General features: G+C 42.3%; 1 protein-coding gene across 1 annotated transcript in view; it reads left to right on the forward strand.

Annotated features, from left to right (window-relative positions):
• The window catches only part of SMPD3 (sphingomyelin phosphodiesterase 3), a 197,878-nt gene that overhangs the window by 63,379 nt on the left and 120,816 nt on the right, over positions 1-13,683 (forward strand). Inside the window, exon 2 of the mRNA XM_034425443.2 lies at positions 7,444-7,534. The gene's annotated coding sequence lies outside the window, so the exon portion shown is untranslated. The remainder of the gene's footprint in view (positions 1-7,443; positions 7,535-13,683) is intronic.

Here is a 13,683-nt window from a genome sequence, read left to right on the forward strand (position 1 = left end):
ATGGGCCATAGCTAACATCCCAGAGGCCAGATCCGGCACCCAGGCCTCAGGTTTGACACCAGTGGTGGGAATCAATTTTTTTTACTACTGGTTCTGTGGGCGTGGCTTGGTGGGTGTGACATGGCTTGGTGGGCGTGGCAGGGGAAGGATACTGTAAAACCTTCATTCCCACCCCACTCCAGGGGAAATTTACTGCAAAATTCCCATTTCCTTCTGATCAGCTGGGACTCGGGAGGCAGAGAATAGATGGGGGCGGAGCCAGTCAGGTGGTATTTACCGGTTCTCCGAACTACTCAAAATTTCCACTACCAGTTCTCCAGAACTGGTCAGAACCTGCTCAGTGGTGAAATCCAAATTTTTTTACTACCGGTTCTGTGGGTGAGGCTTGGTGGGCATGACAGGGGAAGGATACTGTAAAACCTCCATTCCCTCCCCACTCCAGGGGAAGGTTACTGCAAAATCCCCATTTCCTTCCGATCAGCTGGGACTCGGGAAGCAGAGATGGGGGAGGGGCCATTCAGAGGTGATATTTAGCGGTTCTCTGAACTACTCAAATTTTCCACTACCGGTTCTCCAGAACTGGTTAGAACCTGCTGAATACCACCTCTGTTTGATACCCCTATTTTAGAAGGAGCTTAGAGAAACTCCTGGAAGTTCAACCTAGCAGACTGGAATAGACTATTTAGATTGGAGTGCTTTATCCTACTCCTAAATCACCAGGTCTCCTGCCTTAAATATCAGCTGTCACACAACACCCGTGAAAAACAGAGCTCAGGCCATGCTTGAGAACTTTCTGGATGCCCTTGATTGGCCATGGGTAAGGACTCAATTGGATCCAATTCACCAGATTCAGCAATGCTTCCCCTGGTATTCTTCTGAATGCAGTTGCAATAAAGCTGATTCCTTAATTACTCAGGAACGCATCACCGAACCCCTAAAAACTGGGCACTGTGCAGAACACAAAGACTACCCTTCCCCCTTCCAATACTTTACAATTTGAAGCAACCGAATGCTCATATTCTAAAAACAATTCAAGGGTGGAGACAATACCTCATGTCTCTCACGGTGCATGGACATTGTGTCAACTCAAGCAATTTTGCTACTTGAGGCCAATGTGGCATCCGTCCAGCCTCCATATCATGCACAGAATTCCCTGTTTGGTTATTTGATCTTCTTCGGCGTAGCTACCATAACGGCACAGGAAAGGTTATTTGGCACACGCTGATCTGCCAAAATTTTGCTTCTGTAGCCTGCTCAGTAGTGGAATCTACAGCAGATCTTTAGGGTGGAGTTTGTTGTTGTTAGTTGCGAAGTCGTGTCTGATCCATCACACCCCCATGGACAATGTTCCTCCAGGCCTTCCTGTCCTCTACCATCCCCCGGAGTCCTTTTAAGCTCACGCCGACTGCTTCAGGGACTCCATCCAGCCACCTCGTTCTCTGTCGTCCCCTTCTTCTTTTGCCTTCAGTCTTTCCCAGCATTAGGCTCTTCTCCAGTGAGTCCTTCCTTCTCATTAGGTGGCCAAAGCATTTGAGTTTCATCTTCAGGATCTGGCCTTCTAAGGAGCAGTCAGGGTTGATCTCCTCTAGGACTGTCCAGTTTGATCGCCTTGCAGTACAAGGGACTTGCAGGAGTCCTTCTCTGGCACCAGAGTTCAAAGGCCTCAATTCTTTGGCACTCAGCCTTTCTTATGGTCCAACTTTCAGGGTGGAGTTAAGAGACTGGAATTTCTACAGAAGAGGAAGTGACTGAGATCTGACTGTCTTTAAATTCCTGGAGTGCTTATTCAGGGAACGGGAATTTATACTGCTTTCAGGCAGCTGGTCATTTGCATCCTTTTTGACAGAGTCATTGAGGCCACTTGGAGGTTTATTGCGTCCTCAGGGTTACCTGAGTGTGCAAATAGGTGTGGAGCCTTTTTGGAACGGTTGAAGACTATTCTGATCTTCAAAGAAAAACCAGAAACTCCAGCTGCCTCTTGAAAAAGCACCTTCGGGATATATTGTGTAAACATTTTTTTTAAAAAAGTTATACCTTAAAGCCGGAGTGGGCAACTGTGCAACCTTGCGATCTGCAGTCATAAATTTGCTATATTTGCCTACCTCTATTCTAGAGGATGCCTTCTTTATATTAAAAAAAAGCATCCTTATTTTTGCATATCCAAATATAGGTAGTCCTTGACTTACAACAGTTCATTTAGTGGTGGTTCAAAGTTACAACGGCACTGAAAAAAGTGACATGACTATTTGTCACACTTATGACCGTTGCGGCATCCCCATAGTCACATGATTTACATTGAAATGCTTGACAACTGACTCATATTTGTGACGGTCTATCAGAGTTTGCAGAAGAAATCAAATCCAGAAAGCACACACAGGTAAACCGATTCAGCAGGATTCATCAACTTCTTTATATACATATAATATATGAAGATAAATGTACAATACCAATATAGATTCTTCTTCAACGTAGTAGCAGTTACAAGCAAAACTCAAGGCAGGGGAGAACAGTTAGTTTCATTTCAGCAGAACAGACTAGTTTCAGTTTCTCTGCACAGGCTCAGAAGCTGCAGACTAAGACACGCCTTGGCTCCAGTCTGTCTCAGCTCCCAAACAGCCCTCATTGGCTGACCCAGTTGCTATGCCTATTCATTGGCTGACCTTGTTACCATGCCTCTATTCTATTCATGAATATTCTGACACGGTCGTAGTGTCCCAGAGTCGCATGATCCCCTTTTGTGACCATCTGACAAGCGAAGTCAACGGGGAAGCCAGATTCGCTTAACAACCGGGTTACTAATTTAAGAACGGCAGCGATTCACTCAACAAATGTAAATTGGGCCAAACTCGCTTAACAAATTTCTCACTCAGCAACATAAATGTTGGGCTCAAGTGTGGTCGGAAGTTGAGGCCCATCTATATCTCCTTCACTCTAGCTGAGCCTTTTCTGGGAAAACATTTTCCTTTCCCATCTGTGTTGACCCTATTTAGGTTGTACTGTATTTTTTTAACGCATCACCCTTGAGCCTTGCAATTATTGTGCTTTCAAGAACAAATTTTTCTACTTAGTTATTCCGGGTCCATTCAAAAATGAACAATGACACCCCTTCGACGGTGGAAGACTTTGAAATTGTTGCCATTTGCTCACTCAGGAAAGGCAATGCTGCTCCCAGCTTGAAAGAGGGCCTTAAGTGACTTGCACTGTTAAAATTATTATGGGATACCAGGGAGTGTGCGGTCTTATTCTTGGGCTGCTGAAGTTTCATATCAATTTTGCGTGCTGATTTATTGTAGAGCCGAGCACCTAGGATTCAAGCACCATAATTATGACAAGAGGGTTTGATTTGAAGTTTTGTCCAAGGCATGCAAGAATAAGGAGGAGAAAAATGTGGCTTTAAAAAGGCCAAGCTTTGGCAAATAGCCATGCTGTTAAGTAGAAGCACATCTAGTGATACTTCAAAAACCAAGAAAGGGAGGCAGTTCTTCCAATCCAGGGGAAACCTCCCTCAGATCTGCCATGATTGGCTTTTAATTAACCCATTTCACGTTCAGCACTTGAGTTTTCAATTAGTCTTTTATAAATTCGTATGAATAGAATAGAATAACAAAGTTGGAAGGGACCTTGGAGGTCTTCTAGTCCAACCCCCTGCTTAGGCAGGAAACCCTACACCACTTCAGACAAATGGTTATCCAATCTCTTCTTAAAAACTTCCAGTGTTGGAGCACCCACAACTTCTGAAGGCAAGTTGTTCCATGGATTAATTGTTCTAACTGTCAGAAAATTCCTCCTTAGTTCTAAGTTGCTTCTCTCCTTGATTAGTTTCCACCCATTGCTTCTTGTCCTATCCTCAGGTGCTTTGGAGAATAGCTTGACTCCCTCTTCTTTGTGGCAGCCCGTGAGATATTGGAACACAGCTATCATGTCTCCCCTAGTCCTTCTTTTCATTAAACATACTGTCAACTTGCAAAGCTTTCAAGTTGCCATGAGCAGGAGGGAGGGAGAACTGATAGAGCTGATTGATTTCCCTAATTGAAGTGCATTCCATACATTCTTCCTGACCGTAATCAGAAGGAGGGTGTTGGATTTCACAGCCAGCCAAAGTGGTTAATTGGAGAATGTGATTTATGACATGGCCAGAGAGGAGGGGAGAGACAGGGTCATAGGGGAATGTAAATCTACGTGGGATTAGTTCTAATTGCATCCGAATATTGCCGAAATGGTGCTCCTAATAAATGACTGTATTTCTTTTGAAGTTTGGCTCATGGCTCATGAATTAATTAGGGCATCTTTCGGAAACTTCTCACATACCCAGCTCCTGAAACCATTCTTCATATGTTTTAGCCTCCAGTCCCCTAATCATCTTTGTTGCTTTTCTCTGCACTCTTTCTAGAGTCTCCACATCTTTTTTACATCGTGGCGACCAAAACTGGATGCAGGATTCCAAGTGTGGCCTTACCAAGGCATTACGAAGTGGTATTAACACTTCATGTGATCTTGATTCTATCCCTCTGTTTATGCAGCCTAGAACTGTGTTGGCTTTTTTGGCAGCTGCTGCACACGGCTGGCTCATATTTAAATGGTTGTCCACTAGGACTCACAGATCCCTCTCATATTGAGCAAGGTACCAGATATACTGTACCTGTGCGTTTTGTTTTTCTTGCCTAAATGTAGAACCTGTAGAAATGAAATTCTTCTTCTCACACAGTCCTAAAACTAATGGAGAGCTACCTCAGTTCTCTGCTTTCAGGTCTGGTTAGAGATTGTCTAAGCTTTGTCCAGTGGTGGGATTCAAATTTTTTTGCTACCGGTTCTGTGGGCATGACATAGTTTGGCTTGGTGGGCTTGGCAGGGGAAGGATACTATGAAATCTCCATTCCCACTCCACTCCAGGGGAAGGTTATACAAAATCCCCATTTCCTCCCAATCAGCTGGGACTCAGGAGGCAGAGAATAGATGGGGGCAGGGCCAGTCAGAGGTGGTATTTACTGGTTCTTCAAACTACTCAAAATTTCCGCTACCGGTTCTCCAGAACTGGTCAGAACCTGCTGAATAGCACCTCTGGCTTTGTCCCTCATCCATGGTTCAGAGAAAGTCCAACATGCTGAAACTTTCAAAGAGGCTTTAAGGAGGTTGGGCCTGAGCTGTGTCCCCTGTTCCGACAGCAAAGAAAAAATGGGTGACATTTCCAAATCTACTGAAAAATGAAGACCTTTTTAGCCGTAGCGAAAGAAGAGCTAAGTTACAAAATCATCGTAACCAAAGTTACAACTGAATGCCTTGGAGAAATCTCCTGCTTCTTTGAGTTGGATGAAAGAGGAACGTCAGAGAGATTCTGATGGTAGAGTGGACTTCTTTGATGTAGAAGTAGCCAAGTGAGAGAGACATGTGTATGTGTTTGTCAGCTCGCTTCGCACCCGTGTACACTGTCCACACATTCATGCAACGTCAAACAACATGGCAATTCGCTCGCGCACGCCATCTGTGCGTGCATGCGGTGTCAAAACCACAGCGATATAGGATGGGATTGCACCCTGGCAGGTGGGCGGGCCCACCATGGCCCCACCCACAGGTCGCTACTACCGGTTCGCCCGAATTGGTGCGAACTGGCTGAATTCCACCTCTCTGTGTGTGTCAGAATGGGCAGTTTCTAAATTTGATATATAAGTAACAATAAATAAACTTAAGTTGGGATTGTTTAGGTTGCCTCTCCTTTCCAGTGTTTTTCTGTGCCTGGCTGCAACCGCTCGCACTTACCCTGTGATATTGTCGAATGGTTGGAAGTCTGAGCAATTTGGTTAGTCCAGCAAACTATGTTGGGTTAATCACAGTTAGTATGTTGTATAAATAGAGCCTGAAAGATGCAGCAGTTCCATATAAGAAAGAAGAAAGTTTTGAAAATACTACCATCAAAGATTATATAGGGACAATTAGAATTTAGGGGTTGTAGGATCCAATCTCAGGTCAGTCCCTGGGACCAAAGATTTATTCTTCCGAGCTTTCGGACTCGTGCTGAAGCCCATCTTCAGGGAACTTCTCTGTCTCCAGAATGTGAAAGACATGTGAAAGTCCGAATTGCAGGATTGGATCCTCTAACTTTATCCTGGGACACATATACCTTGGTACTCAATTGCTTTGAAACTCATCGAATTTGGTACTCAACGAATTTTGCTGCAAGAATTTTTGTCCCAGTATTCATCGTTTATTTGATAGGGTGGTGCGGTGGCCTAGAGGTGGAGCTCTCGCCTCAAAATCAGGAGGCTGTGAGTTCGATCCTAGGTAGAGGTAGATATTTCTCTCTCTGCGCACAATGAGAATATATCTGCTGAACAAAACTCTGCATTGGCGACAGGAAAGGCATCCAGCCATTAAATGCTCTACTAGCTCCATTCAGTTGCCCAGACTTCACCCTGCAAGGGATTACGGGGTGGTTAAATGATGCGTTTGTTTGATACTTGATGCACAAGCTAGATTTTGTTGGTGTTGGCTGCCTTGTGACTTACTACATTATTCTTTAAGGAAAATATTTGTTTGGTACTCATAGTTTCTTGTACTCATTGTGCTTCCCGGAAATAATTAACGATGAGTACTGATGTACCACTGTGTTTGGGTTGTGTTTAACTTAGAGTGTGCCCTTTTGAATCTAAAGTTTTAACAACCGTACATTTTAGTGAACAAATTCTTCATGTACTTAAGAAGAAAATAAACCTTTTATGCTAAAAGAAAATTATACATAAAAGCGATCTGTTTTTAGCTCAATTTTCTTCTGTTCCTCCTAGAATGCAATGAATATTTGGGGCAAATCTCATGGATTACACCTTATTTTGGGTTTTGCATAATTCTTCATTTCACCGCATGGTATCTTCCCCATTTGTCCTCTCCTGTTTTTCAAAGTTAAAAAAGTCTGACAATTTTTAACTTAAGTCTGACAAGACATATACTTAATGGGAGATAAATGTGTGATTTGCATTTTATTTGAAAATGTGCTCTGTGTATGCCTTTCTCTTTGGGTATGTTTGTGTACAAATGCAAGATATTTGTCGGAGTTTTAAAATGTCCCAGCATACAAAGAAGAATGATCCTCAGTGTGTGTGTTTTTGTGGCAAAAAAAAAAAAGTTTATAAAATTGGACACAACTCACCTAGCAACAGAAATTCTGATCCCCATTGTGGTTGTATGTTGAGGACTACCTGTAACTGAAATATGGCTGAAATGCTTCCCGAAACCTAGTGAAAATGATGTGATTCAGACAAGTTTTGGATAAGGAAATAAATACAGACATGGATCACAAAAAACCCTCACATAGAGATGCATAATTATTCTCAAGTTCAAACTGGGACATAATCCAACATACTCAACACTCAGAGTGAGCAGTCGGGGAGGGAACAAGTCGATTTTGCTCATTGGTCTGTCTTTAAATGCTGATTTATGAAAACCTTGTTTCAGGAAAGGAATTTCTGCAAACTTCTGCCAACGGTGGAAAAGTGGAACGGAGGCTTAAAAACAGAGATCCTAAAAGAGAAGATTGGTTTCCTAGGTGAGTAACTTGGACTAATAATAATATTTCTTGCGTTTGCTGGAATTCCAAAATGCTACCTGTGAAATGTTTTACAAGAACTACCCTCAACTGGGTAGCATTCGAATATATGATTTTCTGCAAAAGGAGAAAAATATAAAAAATATCTCATATTTGAAGTGTCATTGACCTTATGGGGGGAAAATAGTACAGAACATCATGTAGGTCGTCTTGTTCTATAATTTATAATTTCCTCATTTTGGAAGTTCTCCCACATGAAGGACTGAGGGAAACAGCTGCATTTAGTCATTATTTGATTCTAACTCTATGTTAAGTTAGTTCAGTCCAGAAGTTTAGCTAAATGTTCCCTAAACAGGATGGTTTAATCTTCTAGGTTCTTGTTTTTGGATCTACTGGACAAGAACTGCAATTATTTACTTAAACTCCTTGCTAACACAGTGCCTCTTATTCATAGAATTTATTTTTCTGATAAATTCAGTACTCTTGTACTGCAATGAGTCTTGGACCTTCTACGCACGGCAGGAGAGAAAGTTGAACACCTTTCATATGCGCTGTCTCCAACGTATTCTTAGCATCACCTGGCAGGACAAAGTTTCAAATAGCGCAGTCTTGGAATGTGCTGGAATTTCTAGCATGTATACACTATTGAAACAGCGACGTCTACACAGTCTGGGGCATGTCGTGAGAATGGCTGGTGGTCCAATTCCGAAAGATCTCCTGTATGGAGAATTAGTGCAGGGAAAGCGCCTCAGAGGGAGACCACAGCTGCGATATAAGGGTATCTGCAAGAGGGACCTAAAGGCCCTGGGAATGGACACTAACAACTGGGAAACCTTGACCTCCGATCGTTCAGCTTGGAGGCTAAAGACGCAGCATGGCCTTCTCCAATTCGAAGAGACGCTTGTTCGGCAGGCCGAGGCAAAGAGGCCGTCCCGGAACCAGCGAAATCTGGAAGCTGGGCAAGGGACAGAATGTATCTTCCCTTAGTGTGGAAGGGATTGCCACTCTCAAATTGGCCTTTTTAGTCACAGTAGATGCTGTTTTAGGACCTCTTTCCAGAGCACGATACCATAGTCTTTGGAGACCAAAGGATGCCAATGCAAGTATTTTTCTGAGGACTAACTAGCAATCATTAACCTAAATCTCCATGGTTTGTGAGAAAGGACAGTTGACGGTTTTGCTTTTAGAAATTTTCTCTCAGATCGGATGATACAGTATGTGAGAAGCTAAATATCTATAGGGATTCTATAGGTTTATAGGTCATGGTTGTCCCAAAGGTGCTTTTTCAAAAGGCAACTGGACTTTCTGGGTTTTCTTTGAAGACATTTCGCTTCTCATCCAAGAAGCTGAAACAGAGCTAAAGAAGCTTCTTGGATGAGAAGCGAAATGTCTTCAAAGAAAAACCAGAAGTCCAGTTGCCTCTTGAAAAAGCACCTTTGGGACAGTATGTGAGAAGTTAGGGAGTCTACCGAGAAATGGAAAAAAGAGGGGGAAAAGTTTCATAGGCAGTCCTTGGCCATAGCAACAAGAATTCCTCTTTTCTTTTATAATAATTTTGATTGTAAATAATTTGTTTTGAATTTTTTTTACCCACAGTGTTTTATCAGAGGAATCCTTGATGTTCTCTGAGCTTGGTGGTTTTATTTATTTATTTATTTATTTATTTATTTATTTATTTATTTATTTATTTATTTATATTTATATATTTTTTATTTTGATTTATATGCCGCCCTTCTCCGGAGACTCAGGGCGGCTTACAATGCGTTAAGCAATAGCCTTCATACTTTTTGTATATTTATACAAAGTTAGCTTATTGCCCCACAACTGGGTCCTCAATTTACCTACCTTAGAAAGGATGGAAGGCTGAGTCAACCTTGAGCCTGGCGAGATTCGAACCTGCAGTAATTGCAGGCAGCTGGTCTTAATAACAGGGTGCTTTAGACCACTGTACTACCAAGGCTCCTTATTTATTTATTTATTTATTTATTTATTTATTTATTTATTTATTTATTTATGTCATTTATATGCCGCCATTCTCCCGAATGACTCAGGGCGGCTTACAAAAGAAAACATTCAACAATTCGAAAATGACATAAAAAATTAAAATCCAATTCAAATTTATTAAAATTATTTCAATGTAAAAATTCCCCAACGGATCAGCCCACTTCAGTTTTCTTGCAGACGTTTCATTACCAACCTAGGTAACACTTTCAGTGCACTGATGATATTACCTGGGTTGATAATGAAACATCTGCAAGAAAGCTCAGAGAGCAGCAAGGACAGTGGTGGGTTTCAGCCGGTTCGCACATGTTTGGTAGAACCGGTAGTTAACTTTTTGTGCTGTTCGGCAAACCAGCTGAATAGTGTGCCTCTCCGCACCTGGCCCCACCTCACCTCTCCCCTCCCAGCCACTCCTCACCTCACCACTCACCTGCTCACCTCACCACTCACTTGCCCAGCTGGGTGGCGGGGCGAGTAGCTGGGTGTGATAAGGTGTGGCTGGGAGGGGAGGGGCAAGGCAGGACTGGGCATGGCAAGGAGAGGCTGGGTGAGATGAGGTGCTCCTTGACATGAGTGATGTAGAGTTGGTCACGCCCACCCAGTCACATGACCACCCAGCCACATCTATCTAGCTGGTCATTAGGGCAGAGAACCGGTTGTTAAATGATCTGAATCCCACCACTGACCAAGGACCCCTCATTTCAACCCTGAGCTACAAATATTCTTAGTGTTTTATCAACATTCTCTTCTCCTTTAGAAAAAGGTTCTGAAGCCGATTCGCTTTCGTTAAATTGACTTTAAAGACTGGTTGTGGGGGAAATGAAAGTTTTGGTTTGGAAGCATATGGGAAGGGTATTTATCCCCTCCTCTTAGGGACTGGTGTTCTAGAAGTTCTAGAGGTAGAACCGATGACTCATGAAAGATAAGTAATTCAAAGGTAGCCATTTGTTTCTTCGCCTGCAATCATGTTTCAAAAGAGACTTTGCCAGAATGCAAAAGTAGGAATCTCAAATTACTGCTTGTTTTTTTGCCCCCCCTAAGATTTATTTTTAATGATGCTCTTTCCTAAGAGCAGGCCCCTACTGTAAATATTTACAGTTGAATCTAGCCTGTGAGGCTTTTGGAAGGGGAAAAAAAAATCTAAAATAAACACCGCCCCTCTCCAAATCTCCAAATTAGTTGTTTAACCTGCTGGCTTTGTATTTTCATTTTTCCGAAGGCTGGGTCAGGCAGAAGTGGTTTCGGTCTATCGAGCAATACATGCTACTCAGTTAATTGCTTTTCTTCCAGGTTTTTGTATTGAGTTGCCTTTCTTCCTCGTCCCTTAATTGCTTTGATCTAAATGTTGTATTCTTGTCATTCAAACTGCTTTAGCAATTAAAGGTGGCTGAGAAAGATATTGACATACAACCATTAGTGGGTGAATGAAGGCTGTGTCGTGGTTTTAAGTGAGAGATCTATGGGAAGGAGGGTCCTGTGTAGTAGCATGGTTTGTCTCAAAAGAGCCTTGGTGGCGCAGCAGACTAAAGCACTGTTAAGTAACACCAGCTGCCTGCAATTACTGCAAGTTCAAATCTCACCAGGCTCAAGGTTGACTCATCCTTCCATCCTTCCAAGGTAGGTAAAATGAGGACCTGGTTTGTGGGTTTAATAACCTGACTTTGTATAAAAAAAGAACACCGCTTGAGGGGGGCCAAAAGCCCTACTAAGCAGGTATATACAAAAGTATGAAGGCTATTGCTTAACGCATTGTAAGCCGCCCTGAGTCTCTGGAAAAGGGCGGCATATAAATCCAACCAATAAATAAATTGAACCAATAAATCGAACCAATAAATAGGCTAGCATTCATTTGGCCAAAGCAAGAGTCTCCAACCTTGGCCCTTTTAAGACTTGTGGACTTAAAGCTGGCTGGGGAATTCTGGGAGTTGAAGTCCACGAGTCTTAAAGGGGCCAAGATTGGAGACCCTTGGGCTAAGGCACAAAACTAGTCTCTGCAAGAACCAACCTAAAATTTGTCTCCCTTGGCTGATGCTTTTAGAAGATCCCCATGTAATACCCACTACTTCCAAGAAGTTCTTAAGAAATGCCTACTACTTCCAAGAAGTCTCTTAAATTATACCCACAACTTCTAAGAAGTCCTTATGTCAATGTTGGCAGATCTTTTCAGCACCAAGTGCCAAAACAGGACTACACGTGTGCAGGAAACTGGAAGAGTTTCCATGTCCGTTCTCTGTCTAAGGCAGGCCCATAATTAATCTTCAAACAGATATTGTCTTTGAATGTATCTTGGATTAATCCTCTGCAGCTAATTGTCACAAAGCTGTATTTAAATAGAGTTACGGTTTAAATACACGCAAAGAAAGATATTCGCCTCTCTTTTTTTGAATGGTAAGCTCTGGGGCAAATTCACTCTGAATTAAGGGCTCGGAGGCAGGCTCATTTTTACTCTAATGATAACTCAATCATAAAGTTGGTTGGTTCATAAAGGAAAACAATATTTAATTAGCACAACTAAGGTTGAGGATTTATTTTGTAAGCATCTTTGTCATCTCTGTGTCAGAGAGAGAGAGAGAGAGAGAGAGAGAGAGAGAGAGAGAGAGAGAGAGAGAGAGAGAGAGAGAGAGAGAGAGAGAGAGAGAGAGAGAGAGAGAATGTAAACAAATACACAAAGAAGCAATATTCCTCTTCCACTTTGTGTGATGTTTTGATTGTTCAAAAATGTTTTCACCCGCTTCCTCAGGTCAGGAAATCATACGGCGAAAAAAGGCATGACTCAAAACAAGGAAACAGAACAATCACAATCAGGTTTTTGTGGAGATTGTTCAAGTGGATTGTGTTATTGCATAAGGGGCACCATCTAGTGGGTAATCAACAGTCGGGCTTTCAAATAATTCAGTCAAGAAGTGATTGTAATGAGGTCTAGAAAACTGAACAGTTAGTTCTCTCCAGCAGAATTTTGTGTGTTATCGCTGACTTAAAACCAGGGGTGAAATCCAGCAGGTTCGGGAGAACCGGCAGCGGAAATTTTGAGTAGTTCTGAGAACTGGCAAATACCACCTCTGGCTGGCCCCAGAGTGGGGTGGGAATGGGGATTTTGCAATATCCTTCCCCCAGGAGTGAGGAGGGAATGGGGATTTTGCAGTATCCTTCCCCTGGAGTGGGGAGGGAATGGGGATTTTGCAATATCCTTCTCCTGGAGATTTTGCAGTATCCTTCCCCTGCTACGCCCACAAAGCCACACCCACCAAGCCACGCCCACAGAACCGGTAGTAAAAAAAAATTGAATTCCACCACTGCTTAAAACTGATCCAAATTCAATATTGGAAGAAGGACTCTTTGCCTACTATTGAAGAGTGGATATTGAAAGTAACAAACCTAGCAGAAATGGCGCAAATCTCGGCGTATTTGAAGGACTACACGCAAGAAAGATACGTATCGGAATGGAGAAGATGGATTGATTATATTCAAAATAAGTATCAGACAAGAAAATATCAAATAGCTTATGAATGAATGTTAGTATTAGAAGTATTTGGTTATTTGTAGTGGAGTTAAGGTTTCAGTGGGGGAGGCAGTACTTTGAGGATAAGTAGATTAATCTAGTTTATGTTTGATTAAATGAAATACCTTGTATTTTGCTCTGGGAAGCCGGGGGGGGGGGAGGGTGGGATGAAGGGGGGGAAAGGGTGGGGGGAACATGGGGGGAAAAATTTGTATTTCTTTTTTGTAAAACTTTTCAATAAAAAAAAAACTGATCCAAATTACAACGGACCCCGCAAAAGGTATTTGTGATCTGGTTGTGAAGTTAGTTGTCCATAATTGCCTTCTCCTGTAATTAAGTAACGCTCAACAATCAAATCCACTGTGTATGACATCCTCTCGTCATGTGACTGTGATTTACGACTTTTTGCCAAAAATCAGCATTGATTTGCTTAACGACCGCTGCAAAAAGAAAGGGTGGTAAAATTGGATCAGTTTCATGATTAACTCCTTTATGGCCCTCGTGATCTATGCCCATAATAAGCGGGCTCCATTGCAGTCATACAATACCTGTATAATATGCAGAGAAATGAGGGATGTTTTAAATCCCTTTGCTCTGGGGAAAAAAAATCTGGAACCAGATTGTTTAGCCTAGGTAATTCACATAGTTT

The sequence above is a fragment of the Pantherophis guttatus genome, chromosome 11 (genome assembly GCF_059756535.1).
Source record: "Pantherophis guttatus breed Tessera chromosome 11, ASM5975653v1, whole genome shotgun sequence".
NCBI lineage: Eukaryota > Metazoa > Chordata > Lepidosauria > Squamata > Colubridae > Pantherophis > Pantherophis guttatus.